The 27,167-nt window shown below is 39.8% G+C and overlaps 1 pseudogene; it reads right to left on the bottom strand.

The window, feature by feature from the left end:
* Nucleotides 1-11,173: 11,173 nt before the first annotated feature.
* LOC127674650 (protein CDV3 homolog) overlaps nt 11,174-27,167 on the bottom strand; it is a 59,480-nt pseudogene continuing 43,486 nt past the window's right edge.

Genomic DNA, 27,167 nt, shown 5'->3' with positions numbered 1-27,167 from the left:
AATCAGAGTCAGTCTGGATTGTGTCAAGGCTTCATTTAATGTCAGGGAGGTAAGTGGGTTTTAAGGCTTACAGAGAAGGAATTAACCTTCACACCAGACAAAGGAGGGAAGGGCAGAGACACCCCTAGCTATGGAAGCAGGAAGCGAGGAGGTCATCTGGTAAGGACACCCGGAGTTAATACCAGTAGGAACATTCTGAGGTTAGGGCAGGAACTCAGGAATTTGCACTCTTCTCACACCGACAGCTCATAGGGAAGTCTCTAGTTAATTGTTCTCATATTTTAGCAGCCACCACCTTAGGGCCATGAGTAAGCATTAAATCTGAATATCTCAAGACGGCTTCCCATGTCTCCTCCTTTTTTTCTTTCTTAAGTTGGGGGGTGGCTATGGAAAGAGGGTTGGTGGAGAACCTGTTTTAGGCTATGTGGTTTTGCCCCCATGTCCAGCACCGCAGTAACTAGGCCTTTTAAGATCCTAGTAGGGCAGGGCCTCTGCCTTAGTCTATGTAAGTTGCACCCATTCCTGGCATCACATCCCACTCCAATGGCTTAAAAAGACCCTTGGTGGGTGTGACGGGCATCCAGGTAGTGAACTCACAATAATCCCATCATGGAGTCACCCTGCAGCCAATAGGCAGTGTGCATCTGGCTCGTGGCACCACAATATTTCCCGTCATTGGCTACTCCATAGCTTATGGCCCTCAGCCACTATAGGAGCCGGAGTTTACCCTCCTTGGCATTGACATTTCTACAGTTTACAGAACCAAGAAAGTTCTGTGCCTGCAACAAGGGTGGAGAACTTACTACCTCCGTGTCTGTCAAGGCAGAATCGATCTGTGATTTAACAAAACTGGTTAATCTGCTAAAAGCCCAGGGGCCAAATGACAAAAGCAACAAAAGACCCAGGAGGAGCCTCAAAGGGCTGGGTAGCAGGGTGGAGAGCCAGGGAGAAGTCTCGGCATCAGCATACTCTAGCAGTATCCTGTAGAAAGAGCACAAACATGCCTCTTCTCTATACTTAGAGTTCCCTGGCATTAAAATTTGTAAATGTTTGGGGCATATAGAGATATGATTCTCCCTTCTTTTATTATAAAAATATTGTTGTAAAGTTCTATGGGCCTGTTCCATAATATCTTGCCTCTGCAAATTATGAAGAATCTCAGTAATATGACTAATATTAAATTATTAATATAACATTTCAAATGACTGACTATAATAATCAGTTATAATATTTGTCTTAATCTGATTTGGAACATTCAGTATAAAAAATAACACATGTAAAAACAGTTATAACTAGAAAGCTTAAAAAGCTGTCTATGGCCATATGTATATTTTGATTAATTTTTTGAATTGCATTTGTATTAGTAGCATTAAAAAAAATAACAATTGCAAGCAATTGTAAGCCATAAGTTATATATATATATATATATATATATATATATATATATATATAATTAATATATAAATCAAAAGTTTGATTTTTAACATTTTAAAAAGAACAGCTACAGCACCCAATTCAATTATCTGTGCTGAAGCAAGGGGACACTCAAAAGAATAAACATGTGATCTAATTATATGAGCTTTACTCCCATAGTAGATGTATTTTTATAGGATGATGTATAAATCTATAACAATAAAAATATGTATAGAGGCATATTTTTAATAATTTATCTTTTAGATAACAATTATTAATTTTGCCTTAAAATGGCGTGCCATGTAATAAATCAACCATCAATATTTTGTAATAACCAATTTGATTGCTGTTTGAAACGAGGAACAAATGTTTTTTACCTTGAAAACAGGTTTAGGTCTTCCACGGGCAAGTTTAAGATGAGGTTAATATAAGATAAAGCCAATTAATATATCCTAACAACCTTTACAAATCATTTACGTAAAAATTCTAAAAGTCCATAATTAGGAGAAAAGGCCTGTAATGAACATTCCGTGTACATTATACACTTAACAATTTAAGATCCTAGCTTCTTGTATTGAGATAGAGACAAATTATCTTTTCTCACTTAAGGTTAGGCTATTAGACATCCCTTGAGGGAAAAGGCTTCTAATGAAATTGTTTTATTGCTTCTTTAAAGTTAGAAGCAAATGCTTTTATAATTGTCAGAATGTAAAGCAAAAAACACCCTATAAATTTTGTATGGAGCAGACAGGCCAAATGTTAATACCTTATTGACCTTTTATAGATTTGAACTGCATTTTTAAACCATACCTGGATAAGAATTTAAGGTATGTCCTTTTAGCCAAACATTCCCTAGTTGAGGCCTGTAAGGCAAAAATAGTTTTTCACAAGCTTCCACTGAGGCAGCCCCAAGCCTTGTATTAATTCAAATATAAATCCCCCCCCCCTTTTTTTGTCCAAGGACCCACCTTGAATCCATGGCAAGGACATTACATGCAGTTCCTCAAACTTAACCATCTTCTAATCTGAGCTTTTTATCTAAGACCAGACCCAAACCCGCCTGTCCAGTCCAGCAAGGACAATTTGAGGATTGACTAACAAAAGGAACCTGTAATTCCAGGATTCTTGGAAAGATCCCAGTTTTATAGTAGTCAAAGGAGCCTGTTTGATATCAAATAAATTTCCACTGAGATCTCCCTTTTAATTTTGGAGGGTTAAATTTTGCTTCCACCATTGTAGCCTATAAACTTGTGGGAAAGTAGCAATAGGTCTATAATGGCCACAGCAGTACCATTCTTAAAATTATCTTAATTACAAAATATGTTAAGAATCATGAGCCTTTAACCAGGCTGCAAACTGAAAATGTCAGCCAATGACACACATTACAATTTTTATTGTAACTCAATTTTTCCTTGCAATATTAGAGCACAACTGCAACTTTGGAAGCAGGTCCCAATTTTAAACAATCTATTTTTTTTTTTTAAAATCAATGGCAAATGTATTATCTTTACAGCACAAGGTTTGCCTGCCTGTTCTTATGTTCAAGTGTAAGACAGTGTAAATTATTAAAGGGACATTATTTTAAATCGTATTTCTTATAAGTCCAATCTCCAGGCCAAGAGTCACACGAAACACCATGCCAATTTAGAAGCATCTTAGAGGCCTGTATTTCCTGGGTTGCGTCATGCCACATGTAGCTAGTTAAGATGGCTCTGACACTGAATCACCAGTTTTAAACAAGCGTTTTCTTAATAACACTATACCTTTTAAATCATAGCCAATTAATTTATAACTCTATAGTCAAGATATGTAAAACCTTATACCATTAAGACCTAATTAAAAACAAGAATAAAGCAATTACACAAATCTTATCAGTTAAACCAGAGCTTTCCCAAACTGGAGGTCATTGGCCCTTTAAGAGAAAAAGTTGAGCATGTTGCTGCTGCCAGGTCTACCGGCTCATGGCCCACAGAGTTCCAGGGTCCCTCCAAGCTGGAGCAAGGCCAAATGACTTTGAGGCACTAGCACTCTGCCTTTAACCGTTCACCAGGGCCAATTGCTCATGGCCGGCAGAGTTTCGGGCTCTCTCTGGCAGCTGCCGTTATTGGTCTGTGCCCAGTGCACCATGCGCTGCCCTGCGCTGCCCTGTGCTCTGCCTCCCAAGTGCTGGGGTTAAAGGAGTGTACCACCATTGTCCTCTGCTGCACATGGCTTTTTTTTTCTTTTAGCTGTGTTTTACTCCTACTTATGAATGTGAGGCACCTCAAATTAGCATCCTCTGTGTAAACTAGGACTAACAGGACTGCCAAGAAATAAAGTTTTTTTTTTTTTTTATCATTTTTTTCTTTTTAACATAAAACATAAAACGACCAATCATTCAGCCAAACAAAACAATGAACAACATAAACTGACACACATATGAACAGGTTTTGGTGCACCAAAAGACAAACAACAGACAGCGAAGGATCTTGATGTCCCAAAGACATACAAATATCTTAACCTGAACTAAGGAGATCTCCAGTAGGTTTCAGAGAGAAAACAGGACATCTCCTGCTTTCCTGTCCTCACCAGGAAAGTTCTGAAATAGCTTCCAACCATTCTTTTTTTTTTTTTTTTTATACTGTGTCCTACACATGGAAAAACTACTTTTCTGAAACTTGCTTTTTCTCATGTTTAAGATTTAACAATGGGGAAGGAGGATACCTAGTCGAACACACACACCTGTGGAGAGGGGAGGAGAGCCCAGGAATTTCTCTGCAGTCCAGGTCTTACATTCTGCCCATGAGAGGTTTTTCTCCGGCCACCTAAGCAGCAGTTTCTGACTTCTACCGGCATGGGTCTCCCTGTCCATTTTTGCCAAGTCCCTGTCCAGGGAGATAGCCCTGGGAGAGCATTTGTTGAGCAATAACTGCATTGGGACCACACATAAGGACTTTCATTTGAGAGAGAATGTCTCTTCCCCAGAGGTTAACAGGTAGAACAGGGACCACGAAGGGCTGAGTAGAGCCAGTATTTCCCTCATTATCCTCCGGAGTCAGCAACTGTGAGCTCTGGAGATTATTATTTTTTGATTGTCCAATCTCCTGCAGATGGGTCAGAGAGGCTTACAAAGGCCAAGCGGGGGTGGGGGGGCAAGCACTTTTTGAGATCACAGTAGAATCAGTGCCTGAGTCTAAGATGCCCTCAAAGCTTTTACCATTTATTTTAAGGCTGATCGTATAGGACGATCTCTAGTGATTGCCTGGACCCAGTAAAGGTCTGAGGAACCTGGCTGAGAGGAGCCGTGCTTCATGCCTATTGCTGGGTATAGGGTGGTAGGCCACATGGAGGGGCTTGTTTTGGCTCTGGCTTTTTCTAGGCATTTGACTTTGAAATACATCTTGAAGTTAGGGTTACCATTTGTCCCTCGTAGTTCCTTTAAGAGGGCTACCTGCTCTCTGCAACTTTTCTCCTCCAGGTTGGCTTTCTCCCCAGTGGGGTCTCTTAACTTAATGGCTTATCAGCAAGGGATGGGTCCCTCGGGAGCAAAGGATAATGAGAATTTACAGGAGCGCATGGCAGGCACTCAGACCTGTCTATAATGACCGAATAGAGTTATTTTTAGGGGAAAGTGAGGTCACAGAAGCTGCCCGAGACAAAGGGCAGAGGCAATATTCAGCAGGGTCCTCGTTCGCACTCTGAATGAGCCCCCAGTAACTAAAGAATGTATCAGACATTGGTTCACCTGTATCTGTTTTCAAAATCTTATTAATTTCTTTACAAACCCTATTCCACATTAGCGGGTACATGTCAGGTCCACTTAAAACCAACCAAGGGCATTTATCATTGACAAAACAAAAGAACTTAATTAAATCTTTTTTCGTAACTCTTACTCCTCTCTCCCTGAATGATTGCTTGATTTCTCCTATAAATCAAGCCTCTTTATCCTCTTTTTTTCCCCAATGACAATAGGACAACAATGTTTGACCACTCACCCGCCCCTCCAGCGATGCACTAGCGATGCGGTCTGTGGGTTCCTTTATTCCTTTTCCCGGGATTTCTCCTCCATCGTCCACTAGTTGCCTGTTCTTCGGGTCCCTGTTCAGGCACCACTATGACCCGTCCAGCAGGTTCAGTTTTTCCAGGGTCTTGAAGAGGCACTACCTGAGGGTCAAAAATGGGGGGAAGAGAAAAGGGAAGCAAAGCACGCTAACAAAATCAGAGTCAGTCTGGGTTGTATCAAGGCTTCATTTAATGTTGGGGAGGTAAGTGGGTTTTAAGGCTTACAGAGAAGGAATTAACCTTCACACCAGACAAAGGAGGGAAGGGCAGAGACTCCCCTAGCTATGGAAGCAGGAAGTGTCATCTGGTGAGGACACCCGGAGTTAATGCCAGCAGGAACATTCTGAGGTTAGGGCAGGAACTCAGGAACTTGCACTCTTCTTGCACCGACAGCTCATGGGGAAGTCTCTAGTTAATTGTTCTCATATTTTAGCAGCTACCACCTTAGGGCCATGAGTAAGTATTAAATCTGAGTAGCTCAGGACGGCTTCCCACAAAACAACAGAATACAAGAGATAGAAGAAAGAATCTCAGATGCTGAAGATTCCATAGAAATCATTGACTCAACAGTCATAGAAAATGCAAAATGCAAAAAGCTTGTAACCCAAAACATCCAAGAACTCCAGGACACAATGAGAAGATCAAACCTAGGGATTATAGGAATAGAAGAAAGCAAGGATTTACATCCTAAAGGCCCAATATTTATCTTCTACAAAATTATAGAAGAAAACTTCACTAACCTAAAGAAAGAGATGCTCATGAACATACAGGAAGCCCATAGAACTCCAAACAGATTGGACCAGAGCAGAAACTCCTCCTGTCACATAATAATCAAGACACAAAATGCACTAAACAAAGAAAGAATATTGAAAGCAGTGAGAGAGTATCTTTCCACAAATCCAGCACTGCAAAGAATAATGGGTGAAAAATACCAACACAAGATAGTGAACCACACTGTAGAAAAATCAATAAGGTAATCTTTCATCAAACCCAATAGAAGATAGCTACACAATCAGAATGACAACTTTAACTAAGAAGATAACAGTAAGCAACAATCACTTTTCCTTAATATCTCTTAATACCAATGGTCTCAATTCCCCTATAAAAAGACATAGACTAATGGACTGGATACGTAAAGAGGACCCAACATTTTGCTGCATACAAGAAACGCACCTCAGTGACAAAGACAGGCACTATTTAAGAGTCAAAGGATGGAACACAATTTTCCAAGCAAATGGTCCCAAGAAACAAGCTGGAGTAGCCATTCTTATATCGGATAAAATTGATTTTCAACCAAAAGTTGTCAAAAAACATATGGAGGGACACTTTATACTGGTCAAAGGAAAAGTGTACCAAGATGAACTCTCAATTCTGAACATCTATGCTCTAAATGCAAGGGCACCCACATTCATAAAAAAAAAAAAAAAAAAAAAAAAAAAAAAAAAAAAAAAAAAAAAAAAAAAAAAAAAAAAAAAAAAACTTTACTAAAGCTCAAAGCACACATTGCACCCCACACAATAATCGTGGGAGACTTCAACACCCCACTATCAAAAATAGACAAGTCATGGAACCAGAAACTAAACAGAGATACAGTGAAACTAACTGAAGCTATGGACCAACTGGATCTAACAGATATTTATAGAACATTCCACGCTAAAGCAAGAGAATATGCCTTCTTCTCAGCACCTCATGGTACCTTCTCCAAAATTGACCATACAATTGGTCACTAAACAGGCCTCAACAGTTATAGAAATATTGAAATTATTCCATGTATCTTATCAGATCACCATGGCCTAAAGCCCAGGACCAGATGGGTTTAGCGGGGAATTCTATCAGATCTTCAAAGAAGAATTAATACCTATACTCTTCAAACTTTTCCATGAAATACAAACTCAAGGAACACTACCCAGCTCATTCTATGAAGCCACAATCACGCTTATACCTAAACCAAACAAAGACTAAACAAGGAAGGAGAACTTCAGACCAATCTCCCTCATGAACATTGATGCAAAAATACTGAACAAAATCCTGGACAACCGAATCCAAGAATGCATCAGAACTATAATTCACCACCATCAGGTAGGCTTCATCCCAGGGATGCAGGGATGGTTCAACATACGGAAATCTGTCAATGCAATTCACTACATAAACAAACTAAAGGAAAAAAAAACACACGGTCATTTCATTAGATGCTAAAAAGGCTTTTGACAAAATTCAGCATCCCTTCATGATAAAAGACTTGGAGATATTGGGCATCCAAGGCCCATACCTAAACATAGTGAAAGCAATATACTACAAACAAGTAGCCAACATCAAACTAAATGGAGATAACCTTGAGGAAATCTCACTAAAATCAGGGACCAGACAAGGCTGCCCACTCTCTCCCTGTCTACTCAATACAGTAATTGAAGTCCTTGCTAGAGCAATCAGGCAGCAAAAAGAGGTCAACAGAATACAAATTGGAAGGTAAGAAGTCAAACTATCACTATTTGCAGATGATATGATAGTATACTTAAGCAACCCCAAGATTTCCACTAAAGAACTCCTAAAGTTGATAAACAACTTCAGCAAAATGCCTGGATATAAAATTAACTCAAGCAAATCAGTAGCCTTCCTCTACTCAAAGGATAAAAAAGATGAAAAAGAAATCATGGAAATGACACCCTTCACAATAGTCCCAAATAATATTTCATACCTAGGTGTGACCATGACAAAGCAAGTGAAGGGTCTATATGATAAGAACTTTAAGCCTCTGAAGAAAGAAATCGAAGAAAGTCTCAGAAGATGGAAAGATCTCCCATGTTCATGGATTGGCAGGATTAATATAGTAAAAATGGCCATCTTGCTGAAAGCAATCTACATATTCAATGCTATCCCCATTAAAATTCCAAATCAATTCTTCATAGATCTAGAAAGAGCAATTCTCAAATTCATCTCGAATAACAAAAAAACCCAGGATAGCAAAAACTATTATCCGCAAAAAACAAAACAAAACAAAACAAAAGACATTCTGGGGGAGTCACCACCCTGACCTCAAGCTCTACTACAGAGCGATAGTGATAAAAACTGTTTGGTATTGGTATGCAGACAGGCAGGTAGATCAATGTAATAGAATTGAAGACCCAGAAAAAAAACCCCACACACATACGGTCACTTGATATTTGATAAAGGAGCTAAAAAAATCAGTGGAAAAAAGACAGCATTTTTTAACTTTATTTTTTTTATTTGATATATTTTTATTTACATTTCAAATGGTTTCCCCTTTTCTGGCTTCCCACCTCCAAAAGTCCCATAAGCCCTCTTCCCTCCCACTATTCCCCTATCCACCCCTTCCCACTTCCCTGTTCTGGTATTACCCTATAATGCTAGACTGAGTCTTTCCATAGCCAGGGGCCATTCCTCCTTTCTTCTTGGACATCATTTGATGTGTGGATTATGTTTTGGGCATTCCAATTTTCTAGGCTAATATCCACTTCTTAGTGAGTGCATACCAAGACAGCATTTTTAACAAATGGTTCTGGATCAACCGGAGATATGCATGCAGAAAAATGCAAATCTACCCATTCTTATCTCCTTGCACAAAGTCAAAGTCCAAATGGATCAAAGCTCTACACATAAAATCAGACACACTGAAGTTTATAGAGGAGAAAGTGGGGACAAACCTTGAACACATGGGCATAGGGGAAACGTTTCTGAACAGAACACCAATGGCTTATGCTCTAAGAATAAGAATCGACAAATAGGACCTCATAAAACTGCAAAGCTTCTGTAAGGCAAAGGACATAGTCAATAGGACAAAACGGCAACCAACAAATTGGGAAAAGATCTTTACTAACCCTATATCCAATAGAGGGCTAATATCCAACGTATACAAATAACTCAAGAAGTTAGTCTCCAGAGAATTAAATAACCCTATTAAAAATGGGGTACAGAGCTAAACAGGAAATTCTCAACTGAGGAAACTCAAATGGCTCTAAAGCCCCTAAAGAAATGTTCAGCATCCTTAGTTATCAGGGAAATGCAAATCAAAACAACACTGAGATTCCACCTTACACTAGTCAGAATGGCTAAGATGAAATCTTAGGGGACAGCAGATGCTGGAGAGGATGTGGGGAATGAGGAACACTTCTCAATTGTTGGTGGGATTGCAAGCTGGTAAAACCACTCTGGAAATTAGTTTTTTGATTCCTCAGAAAAATTAGACATAGTACTATCTGTGGACCCAGCTAGTCTACTCCTGGGCATATACCCAGAAAATGCTCCTACATGTAATAAGGACACATGTTCCACTATGTTCATAGCTGCCTTATTTATAATAGCCAGAAGTTGGAAAGAACCCAGATGTCCCTCAAGAGAAGAATGGATACAGAAACTGTGGTATATATACACAATGAAGTACTATTCAGCTATTAAAAACAATGAATTCATGAAATTCTTAGGCAACTGGATGGAACTAGAAAGTGTCAACCTGAGCGAGGTAACCAAATCACAAAAGAACACACATGGTATGCAGTCACTAATAAGTGGATGCTAGTTCAGAAGCTCAAAATAAACAAGTTACATTTCAACCAGCATAGGAAGCTCAAGAAGAATGAGGACTTAAGTGAGGGTACTATGGTTCCTCTGAGAAAGGGAGCATAATACTCACAGAAGCAATAAGGGAGGCAATGTGTGGAGTAGAGTCTGAAGTAAAAGCCACCCAGTGAGTGCCCTACCTGGGGATTCATCCTATAAATAGTCAGCAAACCCTGACACTACGACCAAAAGAAGCATGTCATGGCTGTCTCCAGAGAGGCCCTGCCAGAGACTTACCAATTCAGAGGCAGAAACTAGCAACCAACTATTGAACTGAGCTTAGAGTCCCCAACGGAGGATCTGGAGGGTTGTCCAGAGGAGCTGGAGGAATATATAGCCCCATGGGAAGAACAATGACTTTGGACACCCAGACACCCCAAGACTCCAAGGGACTGAACCATCAACCAAGGGGTATACATGGTTCCAGCCAAAAATAGGGCAGAGGAATGCCTTTTTGGACATCAGTGGGAGGAGTGGTCTTTGGTCACATAAAGGCTTAATAGAGGCCACAACAAAGGAAACAGATGACAATGACGGGGGAGTTGGGGGGATGTGGGAGTATGTCGGGTAGAGGGGCATATGCATGGAAGCAGGGGGTGGGAGGAAGGGTAGTGAATAGTTGGGGAGGGAGGCTTTTGGGAGGGGATAAATTGGGAAAGGTTTTACCATTGGCAATGTAAATGAAAAAGATACTCAATAAAAAAAATGAAAAAAAAGAAGCTGTATAATGAGATTCCTTCTAAGTCTCAGTCTAAGTTTTTGCAGTTAGTAGATAATATGTCTTTGTTCATAAGGTCAACAATTTCCTCATTCAAGTAATGTTTTCATCATTCAACCGTTTCTCCTCCCTTTTTCTTAAGGAGAATGGTCTGATTAGATCAGGTACAGAAATGTGTGTGGCAAGTCACTGCTCTCTCAGAGTCCCCATGCTTGAGGACAGAACAAAGAAGCAAGTCCAAGTAGAGAATTAAATTCAGCTGGGCTCTCAACGACACAAAAAGCCTGGAATTTACTTTAAAGACACCCCCAAATTTTTTTCCATCTGATGTCATTTACATTACTTCCCATTTTATTTAATTTTGAAAATTATGTTCCTGATCAGATGTAGATGTGTCATATGTGGTCATTTAACTTCAGGTAGTATTCATAGTAAGCACCTGTTCTGTCTCTCCACGTGCTTGGCAGTGGACTACAGCAGGGATGGAAATTGTGTCACTGCACATTTCTGGTGTTCCCTGTGGCATTCTCCTTGTTGTAGTTAACATTACCCCAGGAGACCTACATACATAACCATGAATTGCTGGCTCTGGGTTTCTGTAACTGTTACTGGGGAAGGAAGTGCTTGTACCTGAGCGGTTTCATTCCAGGGACCTGAAGATTTTTCTGCTCCACTGCTATCTCTACCTTCTTCCCAATTATCTTCTGGATCTTTTCTTTTTTCAATATCCTCATCTACTTTTTCACAATGCACTAAGTCACAATTTCTCAGATGTATATGTGGTAAGAACACTTGTCTTGGCAGGCACCTTGTTGGTAAAGCCTGAACTATTAATCCACTGTAATCAACCTCTTTTTGCTCAAATTCTTTCCACTCATTTTCATCCTTTGTTATTTGCTGTCAGGGCCAACGCTCCTGCCATCACCATAGCCAGACCTTGAGGACCAGTCATCTCTGGACCTAGCACCAGAGCCCGAGGTCCTGCAATCTCCCGACTTGGCACCAGAGCCCAGGCTCCTGCCTTTGCCCAGCCTGGAGCTCTCTGCAATACTGTGTCAGTCAGTGCACCTCATAGCACTGGCCTCCTGAGTGCTCAGTTCCTTCTTTTCCCTCTTGGTGAAGAAGTTTGACAATTTTCTTTTCTAGTTCAATCTGTTTGGTGCTCTATGAAATTATTGTACCTTTATAAGCATGTCTTTCTTTAGGTTTTGGAAATTTTGTTCTATGAATGCTTTTATTAAGATGAGTATGTTTTTACTTAGAAAAGTAGCATTGGGCAGATTCCTTGCTTTTCCATGTTTTCACCAGGCTTCCAAACTGTCTTAAACATCTCAGTGGTTTAAAAGCAAGTTTGGGGGTTTCCAGAGGGGAATCCAGGAAAGGGGAATAACATTTGAATTGTAAATAAATAAAATATCAAATAAAAATAAAAATAAAATAAAGCTACTTTGAGTATACCATCCCTTACACGATGCTGATGTCTCCTTTCTTCCCCACTAGCTTCTGTCTAGCATGAAATCTGTAGGCCAATTTTATCAGAGCTTCCTTGACTCACATTCTCTCTCTCTCTCTCTCTCTCTCTCTCTCTCTCTCTCTCTCTCTCTCTCTCTCTCACACACACACACACACACACACACACACACACAACCTTAAATAGCTCCTCTTCATGATTTACTGTTCATTGACTCACCGTGTTCCCCATTAGCTAAAAATATATATTTGCTATTATTCTGCTCAGGGATGATCTTACTTCATGCATTAAGAATATCATCATACTTATCTTGATGGTCCTTACAACTCTTTAACAAGTGTTGATCAATAAACATTTTTATATCATATATAAAACAGAACTTTCTACAAAACTATTGCATCAGTTAAAATTATACACATCTAGTATCCTGATATCATTACAAATGACAGTAATATGATATCTCTATTGCTATGAAAATCAAAGACTTTGATAGCATGCACATCCAAATTCTACTCTACCATTTAAGGCTTTGTGAGTTTAGATCCTGTAGTTAACTATAACTGTCAACCTTGACACAGTCAAGAATCTACTAAAATAGGGAGTCTCAATTGAGGTATTGACCATATAACATTGGCCTGTGTGCATGTCTTTAGGGATTGTCATGACTATTAATTGATTTTGGAAGCTCCACTCCACTGTGGGTAATATACTTCCCTAGATAGGTAGTCTTAAACATGATTTTGTTCTTACAGTCTACTCATTTATTCATGTTCTTACAGTCTACTCATTACCCACTCCCAGTCTGCCTTCCCACAGTTCCACATCCCATTCCTCCTCCTCCCTGTGTCCAAGAGGATGTCTCCCCCAGCCCTCCCCACTCCCTGGGACCTCAAGTCTCTCAAGGGTTAGGTGTGTCTTCTCTCACTGAGGTCCAACCAGGCAGTACTCTGCTGTATATGTGTAAGGGGCCTCAGACCAACTCTTGTATGCTTTCTGGCTGTTGGCTCAGTGTCTGAAAGCGCTTGAGTGTTCAGGTTAGTTAAGAATGCTGGTCTTCCTGTGGGGTTGCCCTCCTTGTCATATTCTTCCAGTATTTCAGGAATTCAACCACAGGGTTCTCCTGCTTCTGTCCAATGGTTGGCTGTAAGCATCTGCATCTGTCTCATTTAGCTGCTTGTAGGGCCTCTGAAGGGACAGTTATGATAGGCTCCTGTCTGCAACCTCACCATAGCATCAGTAATAGTGTCAGACCTTGGAATCTCTCCTTTCTATGCAAATTGACAAATGCTGGCATATTAATTTGTGAAATCACTTGTATCTCCCTAGTAATAGTTAATAACTGTGGATTTAGTATAAAATCTGTTTTTAGGTTGTTTTCATTTTTTTCATTCCTTTTTTAAAATTTGATATATTTTTTTATTTACATTTCATATGATTTCCCCATTCCTGGTGCCCCACTCCCCAAAAAGTCCCATAAGCCCTCTTCCCTCCCCCTGTTCACCCATCTGCCCCTTCCCAATTCCCTGTTCTGCTATTGCCCTACACTGCTGCACTGAGCCTTTCCAGAATCAGGGGCCACTCTTCCATTCTTCTTGGACATCATTTGATATGTGTATTATATCTTGGGTACACCAAGTTTCTAGACTAATGTCCATATATCAGTGAGTGCATACCATGATTGATCTTTTGAGAATGGGTTACCTCACTTAGTATGATGCTCTCCAGCTCCATCCATTTGTCTAAGAATTTCATGAATACATTGTTTCTAATGGCTGAATAGTGCTCCATTGTGTATATATACCACAATTTTTGTATCCATTCCTCCATTGAGGGACGTCTGGGTTCTTTCCAGCTTCTGGCTATTATAAATAGGGCTGCTATAAGCATAGTGAAGCATATATCCTTATTACATGCTGGAGAATCCTCTGGGTATATGCCCAGAAGTGGTATAGCAGGGTCCTCTGGAAGTGATGTGCCCAGTTTTCTGAGGAACCGCCAGACTGATTTCCAGAGTGGTTGTACCAATTTGAAACCCCACCAGCAGTGGAGGAGTGTTCCTCTTTCTCCACATCCTTACCAATACCTACTGTCTCCTGAGTTTTTAATCTTAGCCATTCTGACTGGTGTGAGGTGAAACTCAGGGTTGTTTTGATTTGCATTTCCCTAATGATTAATGATGTTGAACTTTTTTAAAGATGCTTCTCAGCCATCGGAAGATCTTCAGTTGAAAATTCTTTGTTTAGCTCTGTACCCCATTTTTAATGGGGTTATTTGGTTTTCTGTGTTCTAACTTCTTGAGTTCTTTTGCCTACTCTGTTGGTTGCATTCTTCTCTGTGCCATGCTTGTGGCCATTTTAGGCTGGCCTAGGCCCCAGGCGGTTAGCTGGATCCACTCCAGCCTCTAGCCCTTAGCTTGATGAGTTAACTAACTCATTCCTCCTTCAAGTGTCTCTCTCTTAGGTAGAGAGAATCTACTGCCTCTCTGTAAATCAAAAGTATCTACTGTCTCTCTGTCTGCCTCTCAGTTGAATCTTCCTGAATCATACCTGGATAAGCTAAGAAAAGTTGTTTCCTTAAGGGCTCCCTTCGTGAGGCCTGTAACAACAAAAGGCCAGTTCCTTGTAAAACTTCCCTTGCTATTCAGGTGGGCCTGAGATAGCCTGTCTGCAAGCAAAATCAAGAGTCAACAGGCAGAACTAGAATAACTTGTGGGGGGAGGTAGCTAGGGACCAACTCAAATGTAAATTCTTTCTACCTTGCCCAGTACTCATCTTTGTGGCAGGGGTCTCCTAAGATTTTTCAGATGTAAATATCCTTAGTCTGGGCTACTGTTTGGAGAACCATCTGCCCTAAAAGGTAGTTGACTTAGAACTCGTGACTGGAATTTCCGGAATGCCTTTTCTACCATAATAACATAAGTGGTTGGAGCAAAGCAAAGCAGAATTTTTTGCTATATGATGAATTCTTACATATCTATATTTGCTTGGTTAGGCCATGTCTCGGCTATAAGGAAATAGGAGAATTTAAGAAATTTCCAAGTGAGAATTTATCAGCTTCTAAATATACGGGGAGGTCCATTATTCCCAGGAGACATTTTTCCTTTTGCCTCTCTCTCTAAAGTATCAGTTTTTCAGACTTTCACTGGGTTACCATGGCAGGCTATCTTTTTTCCACTGGATGTTTTCACCTCCTTTGTCGAAGATAAAGTAGCCATAGGTGTGCAGGTTCATTTCTGGATTTTCAAACCTATTCCATTGATCTGCCTGCCTGACAATGTACCAATAAAATGCAGTTTATTAACACTATTGCTCTGTAGATTTGCTTGAGGTCCGAGATACTGATTTACCCAGAAGTTCTTTTACTGTTGAGAATAGTTTTAGCTATCCTGTTTTTTTGTTATTCCAGATGAATTCCAGAAAGAATTGCTCTTTCTAACTCTATGAAGAACTGAGTTGGGATTTTGATGGGGATTGCATTGAATCTGTATATTGCTTTTGGCAAGATGGCCATTTAAACTATAATAATCCTGCCAATCCATGAGCATGGCAGATTTTTTTTTCCATTTTCTGAGGTCTTCTTCCATTTCTTTCTTCAGAGACTTGAAGTTCTTGTCACACAGATCTTTCATTTGTTTGGTCAGAGTCACACCAAGATACTTTATATTGTTTGTGGCTATTTTGAAGGGTGTCATTTCCCTAATTTCTCTCTCAGCCTGCTTATCCTTTGAGTATAGGAAGGCTACTGATTTGCTTGAGTTGATTTTATAACCTGCCACTTTGCTGAGGTTGTTTATCAGCTGTACGAGTGCTCTGGTGGAGTTTTTTGGGTCACTTAAGCATATTGTCGTATTATCTGCAAATAGTGATAGTTTGACTTCTCCTTTTCAATTTCTATCCCTTTGACCTCCTTATGTTGTCTTATTGTTCTAGCTAGTACCTCAAGTACTATATTGAAAAGATATGGAAAGAGGGGCAGCCTTGTCTAGTCCCTGATTTTTGTGGGATTGCTTCAAGTTTCTCTTCAATTAGTTTGATGTTGGCTACTGGTTTGCTGTATATTGCTTTTACTATGCTTAGTAAGCCCAATTCTGGGCCTTGAATTCCTGTTCTTTCCAAGACTCTTATTATGAAAGGATGCTGAATTTTGTCAAATGCTTTTTTCAGCATCCAGTGAAATGACCATGACATATTTTTCTTTGAGATTGTTTATGTAGTGAATTGCATTGATGGATTTCCTTATATTGAACCATCCCTGCATCTCTGGGATGAACCCCACTTGATCGTGGTGGATAATCGTTTTGATGTGTTCTTGGATTCGGTTGGCAAGAATTTTATTCAGTATTTTTTATCAATATTCATAAGGGAAATTGGTCTGAAGTTCTCTTTCTTAGTTGGATCTTTGTGTGGTTGTGGTCTCAGCAAAATTGTGGCATCATAGAAGGAGTTGGGTAGTGTGCCTTCTGTTTCTATTTTGTGGAATAGTTTAAAGAGTATTAGTGTTAGGTCTTCTTTGAAGGTCTGATAGAATTCTGCACTGAAACCATCTGGTCTGTGATTCTTTTGTTTGGAAGACTTTCTATGAACTCTTCTATTTCTTTAGGGGTTATGGGACTGTTTAGATGATTTATTTGATCCTGATTCAATTTTGGAGTTTGGTATCTATCTAGGAAATTCTCCATTTCCTCCAGATTCTCCAGTTTTGTGGAGTATAAGCCTTTGTAGTAGGATCTGATGATTTTTTGAATTTCCTCCGCTTCTGTTTTTAAATCCCCCTTTTCATATCTAATTTGGTTAATTTAGATATTATCTCTGTATCCTTTGGTTAGTCTGGCTATTGGTTTATCTATCTTGTTGATTTTTTCAAAGAACCTGCTCCTGGTTTTGTTAATTCTTTGTATGGCTTTCTTTGTTTATACTTGATTGATTTCAGCCCTTAATTTGATGATTTCCTGTCTTCTCCTCCTCCTCAGTGAATTAACTTTTTCTTCCAGAGCTTTCATGTATGTCATTAAGCTGCTAGTGCATGCTCTCTCCTGTTTCTTTTTGGAGGGACTCAGGGCTATGAATTAGCAATGCTTTCATTGTGTCCCATAGATTTCGGTATGTTGTGCCTTTATTTTCATAAAATTCTAAAAAGTCTCCTTTCTTTATTTCTTCTTTGGCCAAGGTATCATTGAGTAGAGTATTGTTCAGCCTACATGTTTATGTTTGTTTCTGTTGTTTTTGTTGCTATTGAAGACCACTCTTACTCTGTAGTGATCTGATAGGAGGCATGGGATTAGCTTGATCTTCTTATATTTGTTGAGGTCTGTCTTACGACCAAATATATGGTCGATTTTGGAAAAGGTACCATGAGGTGCTGAGAAAAAGGTATATTCTTTTGCTTTAGGATAAAATGTTATATATATAAATCCAATTGGTCCAAAGCGTCAATTAGTTTCACTGTGTCCCTGTTTAGTTTGTTTTTCTGATCGGTACATTGAGGAGAGTGGGGTGGTGAAGTCACCCACAATTATTGTGTTAAGTGCAATGTGTGCTTTAAGCTTTAGTAAAGTTTCTTTAATAAACGAGGGTGCCCTTGCATTTGGAGCATAGATATTCAGAATTGAGAGTTCCTCTTGGTGGATTTATCCTTTGACCAGCAAGAAGTGTCCTTCTGTATCTCTTTTGATAATTTTAGGTTGAAAGTCAATTTTATCTGATATTAGAATGGCTACTCCGGCTCATTTCCTGAGATGATTTGCTTGAAAATTTGTCTTCAAGTCTTTTACTCTAAGGTAGTGTTTGTCTTTGTCACTGAGGTGTGTTTCCTGTATGCAGCGAAATGTAGGGTCCTGTTTCATTATCCAGTGTGTTAGTCTATGTTTTTTATTGTGGAATTGAGTCTATTGATGTTGAGAGATATTAAGGAATAGTGATTATTACCTCCTGTCATTTTTTATGTTAATTTTATATTTGAGTGGTGATCTTCTTTTGGGTTTGATGAGAGAAGGTTACTATCTTACTTTTTTTTCCCCCAGGGTGTAGTTTCCCTCCTTGTATTGGCATTTTCCTCCTGTTATTCTTTGTAGGGCTGGGTTTTTGGAAAGATATTGTGTAAATTTGGTTATGTCATGGAATGTCTTGGTTTCTCCATCTATGGTGATTGAGAGTTTTGCTGGGTATAGTAGTCTTGGCTGACATTTGTGTTCTCTTAGAGTCTGCATGAGATCTGCCTAGGATTTTCTAGCTTTCATTGTCTCTGGTGAGAAGTTTGGTGTAATTCTGATAGGTCTTCCTTTCTATGTTACTTGGCCTTTTTCTATTATTTCCTTTAATATTCTTTCTTTGTTTAGTATAATTGGGGTTTTGATTATTATGTGACAGGGGGTATTTCTGTTCTGGTCCAGTCTGTTTGGAGTTCTGTAGGCTTCTTGCATATTCATGGGCATCTCTCTCTTTAGGTTAGGGAAGTTTTCTTCCATAATTTTGTTGAAGATATTTGCTGACCCTTTCAGTTGTAAATCTTCATTCTCATCTATACCTATAATCTTTATGTTTGGTCTTCTCATTGTGTCCTGGATATCCTGGATGTTTTGAGTTACAAAGTTTTTTCATTTTGCATTTTCTTTGACTGTTGAATCAATGCTTTCTATGGTATCCTCGGCATCTGATATTCTTTCTTCCATCTCTTGTATTCTGTTGTTGATATTTGCATCTATGGCCCCTTATTTCTTCCCAAGATTTTGTATCTCCAAAGTTGTCTCCCTTTGTCATTTTCTAGTTCTTTCTACTTCTGTTTTTAGATCCTGGATGGTTTTGCTCAGTTCCTTTAGTTGTTTGTTTGTATTTTCCTGTAATTCTTTAAGAGATTTTTGTGTTTCCTCTTTCATGACTTCTGCCTGTTGTCTCAATTTCTCCTGCATTTCTTTAAGTGATTTTGCATTTTCTCTTTATTGGCTTCTATCTGTTGACCCATTTTCTCCTGAATTTCTTTAAGTGATTTTTATGTTTCCATTGTAAAGGCTTCTAATTTATTCATGTTCCCCTGTATTTTTTAAGAGATTTATTTATGTCCTTTTTGTGTTCCCCTAGCAGCATCAAGAACAGGGATTTTAAATCCAAATCTTGTTTATCTGGTGTGTTGGGGTATCCAGGACTTGCTGTTGTTAGAGAATTGGGTTCAGATGCTGCCATATTGCCTAGATTTCTGTTAGTAATGTTCCTACGTTTGCCTTTTGTCATCTTGTTATCTCTGGTGTTAATTGGTCTTGCTGTCACTGACTGGTGTTTGAATCTCCTGTGAACCTGTAAGGCTATTTCAGTATGTCTGGATGACTGGGTTTCCCCTGGCACAGATTGCTGATGTGCTGCCTTCCTCTTGGGTGCTCTTGGAGCCCTATTTTGTCCTGCCCCAAGCAATGCTATACTCAGGTTGTCTCTGTGAACCTGGTGCTGCCTGTTTGCTCCTTCAGGGAGCAAAGATGGCAGATGCTGCAGGGGACCTCTTCAAAGTGCTCATCCCTCTGCAGGGCAAAAGATCCACTAACCGGGTTGGTGCACAAACAGCCCGCCAAGCTGCTCAGGCCCTTAGTCCAGGTAAAAGCCTGACAGGCTTAGGCCTAAGTGATGTTAGCCTTGGGCTATGTCTGCTAGCTGGTTCTCTCTGTTAGATCTCTCTGGCATCTGGTAGCCAAGATGGCAGGGCGCCCCTGCAAGTGCTGGGCAGTCTGCAGGGCAAACGAACACCAGGCCGGGTTGGCGAACAGACGGCCTGTTGAGCTGCCCAGGCCCTGAGTGCAGGCAAAAGTCTGATAGGCTTAGACCCAAGCTATGTTCGCTTCAGACTATGCCTGTGTACCTGACACTGTCAGATTTCTCTTGCATCTGGGAGCCAAGATGGCAGAGCCCCTCTTGTAACTGGCTGGCAGGAATCAGAGGTCTTTTGGGGCTTCAGTGCTGTAAAAAGCGCTGCACAGCCCAGCTGGCCAGTGGTGGCCAGTGGTAACCAGTGCAGGACCAGACTGGTCCCCATCTCCTCAGTTCCGCTGGAGGCTGCCCTCTCTGCTGGATGTGCGGCTGCCACTGCCAACTTTGCCTGCTGCTCAGTATCCAATGAGCCTCTGTTCTTAGGTTGTTTTTATTTTAAAAATCATTTTTGCCATAGTTGACACAATCTGTTATGATCTGTATAGATAATATAAATTTGATAAATAATACCCTTATTCCATTTACTGTCATTGAATTAAATTTTGTTATTGAAACAAGTGAATTGAAAGAAGTATAAAAATTTGTAGGTTTCAGTCAATCAGAGACAATATCTTAGTATTTCAAAGTTAGACTAGTTTAGTCCATCGAATTTTAAGAAAATCAATATAAAAAGTATATGCCCTATTACTTCACCTAGGAAGGATATGATATTACATATATAAAATGCTTGTTATGAGACAAATATTCATTTCATGGCATTTTGTCTGCTCATTCTTTCTTTCAGTATCCCCTTGATTATCATATACACATTTGCTAACATCTGAGAGGAGAACATGAACTTTTCAACAACATCATGTTTTTATTTATTTGCTATTTTCATTTGTATCTCTGCACATGTGGGTCTGTGTGTGAGTTTGAGGACATTAGTACAGCACCTAATGACAGTGGAAAAGGGCTTTCACTCCTTGGGTTTATTGTAATTAGGATGAGAGATTATTGACAGCATCCCAAAATGGGTGATGGGAACTGAGCTTGGAACTACTAAAATATCAGAGGATTCTCTTAATCATGGGATCATATTTCCAGACCTGATAAAACACATTCTTAAATTGTATTTATATATAGAATTGCTGTCTGTACCTGAAGTTTTAATGAAAATCAACTTTGGACACAATGTAACTCAGATTTATCTGTTAAGATCATATCTTATTAATTTTTTCAACTTTTGCCACAATCAAGAAACATAAAAGCATAAGAAAAATAATTATCTTCTTTTTTCTTTTACTTTTTGTCTTTTATTAATTTAATTATTTATTTATTTATTTATTTATTTAACTCCAGATTTTATTCCCTCTTCCTTCCACCTTCCAACTGTTCCACATCCCATACCTCATCCCCACACCCCCTACCTCCATGAGGATGTGCTCATCCCCCAACCCCTATTCATTCAGAATTCTAAACTCCCTGGGGCCTCCAGTCTCTTGAGAGTTAGATGTATCTTTGACTAAACCCAGACAGTACTCTACTGCATATGTGTTGGGGGCCTCATATCAGCTGGTGTATGCTGCCTGATTGGTGGTCCATTGTTTGAGAGATTTCAGGGGCATCCGGGTTAATTGAGTCTATTGGTCCTCCTACAGGGTCGCCCTCCTCCTCAGATTCTTCCAGTCTTTCCCTAATTCAACCACAGGGGTCAGCTGCTTCTGTCCATTGGTTAGGAGCAAATATCTGTATCTGACTCTTTCACCTGCTTGTTGTGTCTTCCAGAGTGTGATCATGATAGGTACCTATTTGTGATCACTCCATAGCTTCATTAATAGTATCAGGCCTTGGAGCCTCCCCTTGAGCTAGATCCCACATTGGGCCTGTAGCTGGATCTTCTTTTCCTCAGGCTCCTCTCCATTTCCATCCCTGCAGTTCTTGCAGGCAGGAACAACTATGGGTTCGAATTTTGACTGTGGGAAGGCAAATCTCTTCCTCACTTGATGCCGTGTCTTGCTGCTGGACATGGGCTCTACAAGTTCCCTCTCCCTGTTGTTGGCAATTTCATCTAAGATCCCTCCCTTTGAGTCCTGAGAGGCATTCACCTCCCAGGTGTCTGGTACATTCTGGAGGGTTCCCCCAAACTCCTATCTCCCTAGGCTGCCTGTTTCCATTCTTTCTGCTGGCCCTTAAGGCTTCAGTCTCTTTCCCTCACATGATACCAGATCAGGTTCCCTTCTCCCCACCCCAACCCCTGTTCGATTTCCATCATAGGTCACTCCCTCCCTCCCTCTCTCCCTCCTTCTGTCCATCCCCACTTGTGCTTTCTTTTCCCTCCCAAGTCGGACTGAGGCATCCTCACTTGGGCCCTTAGGGAAAATTGCCAAGTAACATACAAAGGTAGATGTCTCAGAATTACATCAGATATCTCAAGAGAGACTACAAACGCCAGAAGAGCCTGGTCAGAGGTCAGGCAGACTGTAAGAGAACTCAAATACCAGCCTACTATACCCAGCAAAACTCTCAATCAACATAGATGGAGAAAACAAAATATTTCAGGACTAAATCAAATTCAAACAGTATCTATGTACCAATCCAGTCCTCCAGAGAATCCTAGAAGAAAAACTCCCACATAGGAAAGTACCTATACCAAAGAAAAGACAAGATATTAAGCATCTCACAAAATAGACAAAAGGAGAAAACCACAAGCACTTACAGCCACCTACAAAATTAAACATATCAGGAGCCAATAGTCATCTGTCTTTAATATCTCTCAATATTAATGGATTCAATTCACTTATAAAAAGGTATAAGCTAGCAGACTTGATATGCAAATAAGATCCAGCATTTTGGGGCATACAAGTAATGTACCTCAATAACAAATAAAGACAAGACGACCTCAGAGTAAATCGCTGGAAAAAAGGCTTCCAAGGAAATGGTCCCAAGAAAGAAGCAGGAATTACCATCCTAATATCCAATAAAATAGACTTTCAAACAAATATAAAGCATGATGAGGAAGGACACTTCATACTCATCAAAGGGAAAATCCACCAAGAGAAAATCTCTATTCTGATCATCTATGACTCAAACACAAGGGCACCCACATTCATAATGAAACTTTACTAAAGCTCAAAACCCACATTGAACCCCACACAATAATAGGGGGAGAGTTCAATCCCCCACTCTCACTTCCCAGGAGCCATTCTCACAGAGATCTCAAAAGCCCCTCCTCTCAGCCATTTCTAGCCTGCTTTCAATAGGCTGCCTTTAGAAGGAAATGTACTAGTTTAAAGATTAGCCAAGAAAGATAGATGATCAGTACATGCAGAGCTCACCGGACTGGGCTTGAACAAACAAAGCTCACCTGTGATTAGGTTACCATAGCAATTCCTTTCCACTTCACCTCTTCATGATCAATTTTCTGTGCCAAGTTTCTACAGTACTCACCAACACTTTCCTGAGATTCTGAGAGACAATTCTGAGAAACTGTTCCAGAGAAATGATGCTAACCCCCTGAGATTGTTCCCCGAATACAAAGACTTTTCCCTCTCACCCCTCCCATACCTGCTTGCTTGCCATTATATTGCCTTGTGTAAAAAATAAAAGATGACAGCTTGATCAGAATATTGTCTTGCTGTCCATCTCTCGTGTCTCTTGTCTTTCGCCTTTCTCTAGGTGTTCCAGGGACCCTGTTGACTGTCCTGCGTGTCGGGACACTCACTAATGGACAGGCCATTGAAACAGAAACTAAAGACAGATACAGTGAAAATAACAGAGGTTATGAACCAAATGGATTAAACTGATATCTACAGGATACTTCACCCTAAAATATCTTCTTAATTATAGAAATAATGGAATCATAAAATTGTCTACCAATGTTATTGCCTATTTTCTGTATTCTATTAGGTATGATAGAGTATTAAGGTGAAAATAATGCATTTTTTCCAAATAATGTGGCATCTGTTTGAACTTTTTAACATGAATATGCTAATGAAATGCATTGACATATGTTTTATACTCCATGAACTGTGGAAATGCAGGATATTTTTCTAGCTCCATCCATTAATAGCTAAATAATATTCTACTGTGTAAATGAACCTCAATTTCTATATCTATTCTTCTGTTTAAGAACATCTGTGTTGTTTCCAGCTTCTGGCTATTACAAATAAGGCTGCTATAAACATAGTGGAGCATGTGTCCTTGTGGTATAGTGGACCATATTTTGGGTATATACCCAAGAGTAGTATAGCTGGGTCCTCAGGTAGTACTATGTCAAATTTTCCGAGGAAACTACAGATTGATTTCCAGACTAGTTGTATCCCAATCCCACCAGCAGAAGAGGAGTGTTACTCTTTCTCTACATCCTCGCCAGCACCTGATTTCTCCTGAGTTTTTGATTTTGGCCATTCTGACTGGTGTGAAGTGAAATCTCAGGGTTGTTTTGATTTGCATTTCCCTGATGACTAAGGATGTTGAATATTTTTTTAGGTGCTTCTCAGCCATTCGGTATTTCTCAGGTGAAAATTCTATGTTTAACTCTGTACCCCATGTTTAATAGGGTTGTTTGGCTCTCTGGAATCTAATTTCTTGAGTTTTTTTTTTTGTTTTTTGTTTTGTTTTGTTTTGTTTTGTTTTGTTTTGTTTTTTTGCATGTTCACAGTATTTTTTTTTGTTTTTGTTTTTTTTTAAATTTTTTTATTCGATATAATTTATTTACATTTCAAATGATTTCCCCTTTTCTAGCCCCCCCACTCCCCGAAAGTCCCATAAGCTCCCTTCTCTTCCCCTGTCCTCCCTCCCACCCCTTCCCACTTCCCTGTTCTGGTTTTGCCGAATACTGTTTCACTGAGTCTTTCCAGAACCAGGGGCCACTCCTCCTTTCTTCTTGTATCTCATTTGATGTGTGGATTGTGTTTTGGGTATTCCAGTTTCCTAGGTTAATAACCACTTATTAGTGAGTGCATACCATGATTCACCTTTTGAGTCTGGGTTACCTCACTTAGTATGATGTTCTCTAGCTCCATCCATTTGCCTAAGAATTTCATGAATTCATTGTTTCTAATGGCTGAATAGTACTCCATTGTGTAGATATACCACATTTGTTGCATCCACTCTTCTGTTGAGGGATACCTGGGTTCTTTCCAACTTCTGGCAATTATAAATAGGGCTGCTATGAACATAGTGTAGCATGTATCCTTATTACATGGTGGGGAATCCTCTGGGTATATGCCCAGGAGTGGTATAGCAGGATCTTCTGGAAGTGAGGTGCCCAGTTTTCGGAGGAACCGCCAGACTAATTTCCAGAGTGGTTGTACCAATTTGCAACCCCACCAGCAGTGGAGGAGTGTTCCTCTTTCTCCACACCCTCTCCAACACCTGCTGTCTCCTGAATGTTTAATCTTAGCCATTCTGACTGGTGTAAGATGAAATCTTAGGGTTGTTTTGATTTGCATTTCCCTAATGACTAATGAATTTGAGCATTTTTTAAGATGCTTCTCCGCCATCCGAAGTTCTTCAGGTGAGAATTCTTTGTTTAACTCTGTACCCCATTTTTTAATAGGGTTGTTCGGTTTTCTGGAGTCTAACTTCTTGAGTTCTTTATATATATTGGATATTAGCCCTCTATCTGATGTAGGATTGGTGAAGATCTTTTCCCAATTTGTTGGTTGCCGATTTGTCCTCTTGATGGTGTCCTTTGCCTTACAGAAACTCTGTAACCTTATGAGGTCCCATTTGTCAATTCTTGCTCTTAGAGCATACGCTATTGGTGTTCTGTTCAGAAACTTTCTCCCTGTACCGATGTCCTCAACGGTCTTCCCCAGTTTCTTTTCTATTAGCTTCAGAGTGTCTGGCTTTATGTGGAGGTCCTTGATCCATTTGGATTTGAGCTTAGTACAAGGAGACAAGGATGCATCAATTCGCATTCTTCTGCATGCTGACCTCCAGTTGAACCAGCACCATTTGTTGAAAAGGCTATCTTTTTTCCATTGGATGTTTTCAGCCTCTTTGTCGAGGATCAAGTGGCCATAGATGTGTGGGTTCATTTCTGGATCTTCAATCCTGTTCCATTGATCCTCCTCCCTGTCACTGTACCAATACCATGCAGTTTTTAACACTATTGCTCTGTAGTATTGCTTGAGGTCAGGGATACTGATTCACCCAGATTTTCTTTTGTTGCTGAGAATAGTTTTAGCTATCCTGGGTTTTTTGTTGTTCTCTTGGATATTAGGCCTCTGTCAGATATAGGGTTGGTAAAGATCTTTTCTCAATTTTTTGGATGCCATTTTGTCCTTTTGACAGTATCCTTTGCCTTACAGAGACTTTGTAATTTTATGAGGTCCCATTTGTCAATTCTTGATCTTAGAGCATCAGCTATTGGTGTTCTGTTAAGAAAATATTCCCCTGTGCCCATGTCCTCAAGGCTCTTCCCCAGCTTCTTTTCTATTAATTTCAGTGTGTCTGGTTTTATGTGGAGATCCTTGATACACTTGCACTTGAGCTTAATAAAAGAAGATAAGATGGATCAATTTGCATTCTGCTGCCCTCCAGTTGAACCAGCACCATTTGTTGAAAAAGCTATATTTTTTTTCCACTGGATTGTTGTAGCTCCTTTGTAAAAGATGAAATGACCATAATTCTGTGGGTTCATTTCTGGGTCTTCAATTCTATTCCATTGATCTACCTGCCTGTCGCTGTACCAATACCATGCAGTTTTTTTTTATTGATATATTTTTATTTACATTTCAAATGATTTCCCCTTTTCTTGGTCCCCACTCCCCGCAAGTCCCATAAGCCCTCTTCGATCCCCCTGTTCTTCCATCTATCCCTTCCCACTTCCCTGTTCTGGAATTCCCCTATACTCTTGCACTGAGTCTTTCCAGAACCAGGGGCCACTCCTCCATTCTTTTTGGACATCATTTAATTTGTGGATTATGTCCTGGGTATTCAAAGTTTCTAAGCTAATATCCACTTATCAGTGAGTGCATACCATGATTGATCTTTTGAGAATGGGTTACCTCACATAGTATGATGTTCTCCAGCTCCATCCATTTGTCTAAGAATTTCATGAATTCATTGTTTCTAATGGCTGAATAGTACTCCATTGCATAAATATACCACATTTTTTATATCCATTCCTCTGTTTAAGGACACCTAGGTTCTTTCCAGCCTCTGACTACTACAAATAGGGCTGCTATGAACATAGTGGAGCATGTGTCCTTATTGCATGCTGAAGAATCCTCTGGATATATGCCCAGGAGTGGTATAACAGGGTCCTCAG

This window comes from Apodemus sylvaticus, chromosome X, assembly GCF_947179515.1.
Source record: "Apodemus sylvaticus chromosome X, mApoSyl1.1, whole genome shotgun sequence".
NCBI lineage: Eukaryota > Metazoa > Chordata > Mammalia > Rodentia > Muridae > Apodemus > Apodemus sylvaticus.
Note: the sequence above shows the minus strand (reverse complement) of the source record. Positions and strands in the feature narration are given on the sequence as shown.